The sequence below is a fragment of the Catharus ustulatus genome, chromosome 4 (assembly GCF_009819885.2).
Source record: "Catharus ustulatus isolate bCatUst1 chromosome 4, bCatUst1.pri.v2, whole genome shotgun sequence".
NCBI lineage: Eukaryota > Metazoa > Chordata > Aves > Passeriformes > Turdidae > Catharus > Catharus ustulatus.
This window is the reverse complement of record NC_046224.1, coordinates 72,167,395-72,176,796: the sequence shown is the minus strand read 5'-3', so window position 1 is coordinate 72,176,796 and position 9,402 is coordinate 72,167,395. Positions and strand designations below refer to the sequence as shown.

At 41.1% G+C, this 9,402-nt stretch overlaps 1 long non-coding RNA gene across 1 annotated transcript; it reads right to left on the bottom strand.

Annotated features, from left to right (window-relative positions):
• Positions 1-280: 280 nt before the first annotated feature.
• LOC116994982 lies at positions 281-9,114 on the bottom strand. Its single transcript, XR_004417625.1, has 3 exons — positions 8,975-9,114; positions 6,127-6,377; positions 281-647 (listed from the first exon to the last, which is right to left on the bottom strand). It is a non-coding gene; the product is annotated as an uncharacterized LOC116994982 (long non-coding RNA).
• Positions 9,115-9,402: the final 288 nt, after the last annotated feature.

Genomic DNA, 9,402 nt, shown 5'->3' with positions numbered 1-9,402 from the left:
TTAGGTTGGGCAACAGATATTTGGTCTGAATCTGACCTTTGGGTAAGCCATGTGAAAATCCTCCCAAACGTGGCCAAGACACAAGCCTTCACATCGTTGAGGACTAGCATGAAGCAGAATAAAGTGAACTTGAGAAACACTAGTCATTGTCTGCCAGACTGTTTTCCCTTTCTGAGCTCTGAAACTAGGCATTCCATTCTTCATGCTCTCTATTTGTGACTCACATAACTGAGGTATGTTTTTTTGGAGTGAATGGTGTTGGTTGATATTCTTTGTATGTATAGGTTCTCTCCTTCTCCCTTTCTCCCTTTCCTGTCTAGACTTATGAATTATTGTTAGTTCTGAGGCTTAAAGATAAAGCACAGTCTATCCCTTCATCTTTCCTCTACCTGCTTGCAGTGAGAACCTGCAGTGCCCACCAGGAGGAAACATTCTGCTGATATCTGGTAGATAGACAGGGAAAACTTTTCATGGAGTGTTCACTTCAAACACTGTGCATCAAAAGACAGCTGAAAGATGAGTCTGCAAGATCTATCTTCAGCATATGTCTTCTAGCAGGGAAAACTCATCTTTTTCATTATGGAAGAAGTCACAAAAACATCTTGTCAAAAGGTCTCCACAGAAGTTAGTATTTTCTTGTCCAAAACCTGTGAAGCAATAACCACATTATCAAAACAAAACAAAACAAAACAAAACAAAACAAAACAAAACAAAACAAAACAAACACCAAAAATCCCTCCCCCCCCGAAATTCCCAATTTACAAAGAAAGAAAAAAAAAAAAAAAAAAGAAGAAGAAGAATAAAAAACCCTCAAACCCCCAAAATGTTAGCTCAAAAAAAAAAGCTTAACCGTACCTATTTGATGTGCCCTGGGTAGCTGAGAAAAGGAGAAGCCTAATTTGGTTTGTCCCAATGGGAGATAAATTTGTCAGGTTGTCAGTTATCTGGCAGCCTAGAATTATGTAGTTTAAACCAGGGTAACCTAGCCCAATCTAGGACATTAAATGAAATCAGATAAGAATTTTTCAATCAAAATTTAAGCCTGTATAGCTTGTTTTTTAAAAGGTCACCTCATTACAATATATTTCTGTGATTTCTTTCCTGTAAATGAATCCAAACTCCACCTATAATTTCAGCTCTCTAGCTGTTTTGTGTCTCTTTTGTCAATTACATCAACCACATGCTTGTTCCCATCTGTCTCAAAGGTTTCTTTCAATTAGTCTATAGAATCATCCCCTGGTTACAGAACCATAACCATCATCCTATCCCCTAGGTTTTGTTAGAAATATATTAGCCCTATGAGACCTAACTTTAACCTAAATGAAATCATTGTGTCTTAATGTCAATTCTGAATACTATTAAAAATTAACTTCTATGTTTTTTGATTTTCTGAAACCACCCTAAAGCTTAAACAAAAATCATTATTCAAATGAGTTCAGGAAATCCATTAAAGACTGCTGTCTTGTCTGAAATTCATTTGTAAACCAAATCTGGAAAAAAGTAACACCCCACCCTACCTCCCCCCAACCCCTCCCCACCCTGGAAAAAAACCACCACAGAATTTTCTGTCTGTTTAACTTCTAAGTGTAAATTTCTTTTAAGCTGAAGTTCTGTAGTTTAGCAGTGTTTAGGGCTATTGCAAGTCCACTTGAAAGATAGGGGAATGAAATGTACATTTAGCCTTGTTCTTAATATGACATCTATTTTCAGCTCAGCCTTAAGGTCTCTTCTCAATGAAACTGAAGACTTTCTACCTTCTGTACCTAATACCCATGAGAATTTCTCAAGCTGTACTTGCTTAAGGTTTATCCTGAAGCATTATTTTTTTAGTTGAAAATGCAATTTAAGAAGATCATCAGTAAATCTGAATCCTAATGCTAAGCTTTGCTATAAAGCAAGATCTGTTTTAAGTGAGGATCCAGACTAATCATCAGTCTTGCTGCTAACAAAATAATTCAACTCACAGTGCTCTCACCTCTACCTGAAGGGCTGTTCTTGACAAGGTTTGAGGGTTAACCCCAACAGGCACAGCCTCACACAGCTATTTACAATCCCTCCTTCTTTCTCCCACAAATAGGATGCAGGACAGAATCTGAAGGATAAAACTGAGGAAACTCATGGGTTGAGACAAAGGCAGTTTAATAGGTACAGGAAAAGCTACTCATGCAACCAAAGCACAGAATTGATTCATCACTCCATGGGCAGGCAGGGGCTCAGCCATCCTGAGGAAAGCAGGATTGCCAGGCATAACAGTGACTGGGGAAGACAAATTCCTTAACTTTTAACTTTTTTGCTCCCTTTTTCCTGCAGGTTTTATTGTTCAGCACGTTGGGATCAGCTGGGGTTAGCTATGCCAGCTGTGCTCTCTCCCAACTGCTTGTGCACTCCCAGCCTCCTCACTAGTGGGCTGAGAGGCAGAAAAGGAGTTGACATTTAAGTGCTGCTGAGCAGTAGCTAAAGCATCAACGTGATCAATGTATTATCAGCCCTGATTTCAGCATGAAATCCAAAACAAAGCCCCATATATACTATGAAGACAATGAATTCCATCTCAGCCAAAATTAGCAAAGTTAATTTTAGTCTCCTTGTGCATTAACGTGACTGAAGCCTAGTAAACATTGGTCAGCCTTTTTTGGCAGTAAAATTTTACCACCTCTGTTCAAATTGGCTCTTTTAAAACAAGCTGGACTGAGGAAACTCCAATAAACACTTTGTTTTTCCACGTTTAGCCAGAAGCTAGCTCAACCAGGCCTAGCCTGAATGGTGACCTGACTCACCAGCCATGTGTCCCCTCACTAGTTAGATCTTCTAGAAGGGTTTAGCTTCTGATTTTCTTCAGTAACGTTTTTAGTTCCACAGGACTTCTAGGATTAATCAGAAGAATAAAACCCCTACATTCAGCCTGTTTTTCTGTCGTTAAGATCAATGCTCTCATTGATCTAAACTGTAAACCAAGACTGAATACAATGCAGTCTTTCCTCTTGTACAAATAACAAAAATCTCAGGTAGACACAGACACCATTTGTCTCTCTGAAATATTCCATGATAAACTTCACCCTTCACAGATCAAAGTTACTGATCAAGCAATAAGACCCATGTCTGAAAGAGCAACAGGTCTCTTATTATCTTCCCTTATATTGCAATAAAAGACCTTCCAAGATCAGTCAATAAACACAAATCTCTCAGCTTCTGCTTTGTCAACCTGTAATCTCAGCACAGAGCTGATTTTTTTTCAAAGGCCATGTAACTGTACCTCATTTGTAAAAATAATGACAGTATTTTCACGACCATAAGGCGCACCGGACTATAAGGCGCACCCCCCGGGAGCCGACACATTTTGCAACTTTGTAGATCAGATAAGGCGCACCGGACTATAAGGCGCACTTCCGGGTTCGGGGAAAAAATTTAGTCAAAAGGGTGCGCCTTATAGTCGTGAAATTACTGTAACTTTTTCTATTCGCCAGGATTATATCTGTAAACTTTAATGGACCCACCACTAAAGTCGAACAGGTAGAGCTGAATTAGGAAGACAGTCTAACTCTGGTTTAAAATTTAGACCAAAATTATGGTTAATCAACTATATTTAAATTAATAGTAATAATAGCACATCAGCACCTGCTGTCACCATTCCACATCTCTCTTTTCCAGCTGTTATAGAATAATCAGTACTTTTGAACTCTTTAATTAATGTTCTACCTAACCACAGTCATAGTCTGGACAAACCTGTTATCCCTGGCACTAAAAATTTTATGATGAGCTGTCACCATCCCATATAGTTGAAGGTTTTTGCAGATGTTTGGACTAGACTTTGAAAACCTGAAATCTAATGCTCCTAAATGTATATTTGATCAGTAAGACAATTAATGTCATAATGGAAGTAAGGCCCCTGACATCTTTTGCATAGTTTTTCTGGAACTGGAGGCCTTGCAGGAGATGTGAGAAACACAATTTATTTAAATAGTACACTGAATTCTCATTCCGACCATATTCTGAGCCTACCAGGGGAAATGCCCTGCTACACCTGATGTTTATGAACAGAGAAGGGTGGGAGATGAGGTGGCCAGAGGCTGCCTTGGGCACAGCCAATATGAAACGATAAAGTTTTTGATTCTTTGTGAAGAATGGAAGGGGATCAATAAAACCTCTACCTTGTCCCTCTATTCTTGGCATTGTCAAGGTTGCACCCTCAAGTCCCATATCCAATTGTGGGCCACTCACGAGAAATGGAGGTGGTGAAGGGTCTAGAGAGTGAGTTGTATGAGGAGAAGCTGAGGGAGCTGGGTTTCTTTAGCATGGGGAAAAGGAGGCTCAAGGGAGACCTTACCACTCCACAGCTGCCTGAAAGGAGGCTGTAGCCAAGTGGGTGTTATTCTCTTGTCCCAGACAACTACCAAGAGAAGGAGAGGAAATGTCCTCAAGATGATACAAATGACATTCAGGTAGGTCATCAGGAGGAATTTCTTCACTGAAAATGTGGTCAAATATTGGAATAGGCTTCCCAGGGAGGTGGTGGAGTCACTGTCCCTGGAAGTGATCAAGAAATGCTTACATGTGGCACTTTACTGCCATGATTTAGCTAACGTGGAGGAGATTGGTCAAAGGTTGGATCCTATGATATTGGAGGTCTTTTGCAACCTTAATGAATCTGTAATTCTATTCCAAGCAGTCAAACTGAAAAATGTGCCCTCCTGGTTGAGGCAGACCTCATTTTACCCTGGAACAATCTGCAGAACTAATTAGCCAACAGAACCCTAGGATTCTGGCCTTGGACCTTGATGTTTATATTACTTATACTTACAGTTAGGTATCTACACACACAGCAGGACAAATAACTGCGTGTTACCATTACCTCCTTTTTTATTACAATAAGATTCCTAAAATAGATTACAAAACTAATTTTTCAATCTAAATTTTCCAAAATCCTAACCTTGTTTCTAAGACTAACCTGGAGATAAAACATAAAATAGACGGCACATCATAAGAAGCATTATTCACCTTTTGTAGGTTCATCAGTTAAAACAGCATTTCTGTACATACTCCTAATCTGATTGCAATTCTGAGTGTTAGTTTATAACACCAGCAGAAACCATAACAAGAGTTCAGTTCTCCTTTGACCTGTATAGAAAATTATTTAGAAATGAGAAAACATAGCTCTGGGACTCATGCTTTTTGTTCCTGAAGTTTTATCCTGACTTTAAAGTGAGAAGTATATAGCTCCAGAGTCCACTTTATTATTACTAGTCCCTAATCTGTACTCCTCCAGGCCCTTCAAAATCCCAGAGGAGAGACAATTCTTCACTTTGATTTGGCTTTCAGTCTCATGCTAAAGTCCAGCCTTAGACACTGACTAGGCAAACCTATTGCCATTGGACTGTCAACAGTAGCTAGTCTCTACGGATTTCAGCCCTTTTTGCTTGGAATCTGGGGGATTTGACATTAAACTGGACGTGGAACATGCCATTACAGTTGCTCTTATCCAAGTCTTTATCTCAGAACTGACCTTTATGATGGATCAGTGAAGTCAGCTTGTTTAAACTGGGACCTTAACATGCAATCTATTCAGAGGCCAGGGCTCATGTTGCCTTTCATCCAATTGTAAAGACTAGGCTAGCATTTTTCCTTGTTTTATCCCTACAGATTTTCCAAGATCCATGAAAACTTTCAGACCATCACACTGAAGACTTAACCCAAATTTTAATTTTAGCAGTGTTCTTAGTCATCAGATTTGTTTACTTATCCATGTAACCCTTTTTTTCTTAATTGCTGTGTGTAGGCAATTTTTGCAGTATGCAGAGACATGATATGCAGGAAACATCTTTGAGAAATTACTGGTTGGATAACATGCACAATAGATATCTCACATGCGTTAACTACTAGCGGTAAAGCTCATCATCCTGGTATTCCCCAAGCCTTTGCTAACCAGTGCAAATCCCCTCTCATGCCTTACAGTTGGCTGTTCCTCACTCTTTTTGAGTTTGTATCTTTAGACTGTCTTTTTTTCTCCTTTAAGATTTTATACATTTTGACTATAAAAGTAGTTTAAATAGTAGTTTTATTTTCCCTCCTGACCTCCTGATCTGCCAACTATTACCATTTGAGCAATTATATTTGTCTTTTTTTCCTTACCTTGCTGGACTTCATGGCATACTTTCTCATTTTACAAGATTTTTCTCAGTAAAACTGAGCCAAGGTCACACTGCACTGATGGTCCCAGATGGATGTTGGATCACAGACATTGAAGTCCTGTTGCAGCAGAAGCTCAGCAAGATCTTTGAGTGTGCCATGAGGACTCAGTGGACTCACTTCTTGTGGGAGTCCTGTGGAACGTGTCAATACATATAACTCCTTGATGTGACTGCTAAACAGTAATTCTAACCCTAAAATGAGAACAAAAGTGTCTCATCAGACAAAAGAATCAGAGAACTTGTTGACATCTGCTCTTATTGAAAGCTGCCAACATTTCAGGCTCCACCAACAGAGTTATTCATAATATGCTTTCTTATATATTACTAACAGCTCTAAACATAATGATAAATCAGGAATTCTTCCCACTTTTGCACCAACATTACATCATTAGTTCTGTTCACATTATTTTTCATCTTAAATATGTATTAGCTATCAGTTAAAAAGATCTTCAGTCTGCATTTTCTCAAATTTTTTATGTGAATCCAGAGAACAGACGGACAGGATAAGATATCTGAACCAGCTGGGACCAGGTCTTAACTTGTTCTTTGAACCCAGGTCTTAAATTTCTTTAACTTATCTGAGTGCTAATTCTAACCCACACTGATACCTAGTCTGGGAGCGGATCAGGTTACCCCACTGACAGTTATTAGTACTGTCACATCAAGGCTTGGTCCTGTAGAAGTCAGCTGTAAAAAACAGTAGTTCAGTTCATTTTGCAAATCCTAACTCTTACCATAAGTGTAATCTTAACTCAATTTGCATTTCAGAGTATGTTTTGAAATTAGATATAAAGGTAAAACATGCTGTGAGATCTTGTAAAAGAGGTGGTTCACAGAAGAATTTGACCAAGCGATGATGGAGCACATGTGAATGTGGAAGGTTTGCAGATGACCTCCAGAGGTCCCTACCAACCATAACAATTCTCTGATTTTGTATTACAGGTGTCACAAAAATCAGAGTCAAAGTGAGCAATGCTGCTGTGTAGGATAATGAATTCCTGTCACCATCATGATCTTTTCTGTTCCCAGATAATGCTGCCTGATGCAACAATTGTTTAATCCAGTTTAATCTAGTAGAGAGGTGTTTTTTAAAAAAAAAAATAAAAAAAATTCCTACAATTCTCTTGTCTAGATAAAAACTTCATTATGCAAATTTGGCTTTATAAATTTGGTAACTGATAGTAGTGGGATTACTGGAGTATTATTTTGTCTGGGTTTTTTTTATTTTTGTTGTTGCTGTTTTAATATTTAAAAGACAAGAAAATCTTGTCTATTTATAAAAATAGAATCAATATAAAGTAAAATGAAATAATTGTAAATTATTTCTTAACTCCTGAATAAGAGGCTTGACATACAAGAACACTTGGAGAATAATGGTTCCTAACCTCTAATTTTCAGCAATTCTAGGGACTGTGATCAGTGTGGACTGCAGAAAAGTATTTCTGTTCCAAGATAGATTTCTGGGACATATGACTGTCTCATGACTGCTAAATTTAATGCAGCTTTTTTTTTCAGGGGAAAGTCAAAGTCTTTTTTCTTTCCTCCATACTAAATATTCTGAAATATTTTTGTTTTGTAGTTAATATTTCAACTTTATGTCTTTACTAATATATAGCTGCATCAATATTGATTAAACTAATAGCACCCATTATCAATAAAATGGTCAATAAACAAGGAATTGATAGGTTGTTTCTTCAAGAATCTAAACTGATGAGAGTCAAGTATAATTATGGTACAATCTTATTTACATACAAGGAAGGAGATTACACCTCCTGAGCCTTAATGTCTTGTCGGCCTTCATACATGGTGTGTCTTTAGAGATATATAAAACTAGAAATATGTATTGGATTGGCAAGTCATTGCTTTCAAATGTGAAAAAGTTGTTCACTTACTATTCTTCTGCTTTTATATTTAACCAGCAGTAGCAAGTGATTAAACAAGTTATTAGTCATCTGCACAGCATAATGTGAGCTTGTTGTAACATTTTCTAGTGTATAGCCACAAGAAAACTGGCATGTCTGTGAAAAAAAGAGGAATTTGCATCTTCCCAGTTAATGATCTTTTTTTTTTTTTTTTTTTGTAGTTAGATATTAATATAGAACAATTAAACATACATCCTTAGGAAAAAAAAATCCACCAAACCCCCAAACTGATCAGGAGAAACAACCTTTTTGCTACCGGGCTCGCCGTGCACGGAAGGAGTCGGCCCGAGCCGGGCGGGGGGGCCGAGTCCGGCGCTGCCGCCGCCGGTCCCGGTCCGGGACAGCCCGAGCCCCGCCGGTCCCTGGTCCGGGACAGCCCGAGCCCCGCCGGTCCCCCTGCGGCTGAGGGGGAATTTCTTACCCAGCGTAGGCAGAGTTCTCATAGAGAAACCCCAAAAATAAAGGATACTGGGGGAGAGTGGGGGTGGGAGGGACGGGCAGCGTTTTCTGTTTTGAATTAAAAACGCACGGGTAAAAATAAAACAGCTCCTTTGCAAGGTTTCTGTGTGATCTGCTCTGATTCCAGTTCTCCCGTGGGGTTTTCAGCCCGCGGGACTCCAATGAAACGCCAGGTGCTGAGCGCCACAGGAGACAATGGGGAAGCACTGCGGGTCCGGCCGGGTCCCTGTGGGGCTGGCACTGCCCCTCATTCCTGACCGGGGCTGGGGGGTTCCAGCACAGCCCCCGCACATCCCGCTGCTTCCTCCAGTGCCCTTCAAGCGGGATCAGTCTTGGGGGCAAGGATACCCGAACCCAGCAGAGCTGTCCTCAGCCGATCCTGGGGGATCTCCCCTCTCCCCTTCTCACCCAATTCCCGCTGCCAAAAGCTCAGCTCCCCATGCCCTCGATGTCTCCCAGGAATTGCGCTCGGGTTTCCCACCCAGCCGGGCAGCGATGCTGTTCTCTGCTCTGCTCACGGCAGATCGGGAGCGCACCGGGCTCCGCGCCGCTGCGGGCAGGGCGGCAGTGCTGCCGCCGTGTGGGCACAGCGCGGTACTGCAGGCACCCCCGAGCCGGCGCCCTCTCAGTGCTGCCGCCGTGTGGGCACAGCGCGGTACTGCAGGCACCCCCGAGCCGGCGCCCTCTCAGTGCTGCCGCCGTGTGGGCACAGCCGGTATTGCACGCGCGCCCCTCTCAAGATGGCGGAAGCGCCCGCGCGCCGGGAGCCTGCCATGTGGGACTGCCGCCACGCTCAAGAGAGCGGCAGCGTTGGGACGCCGGCCGAGAGAGGCGTC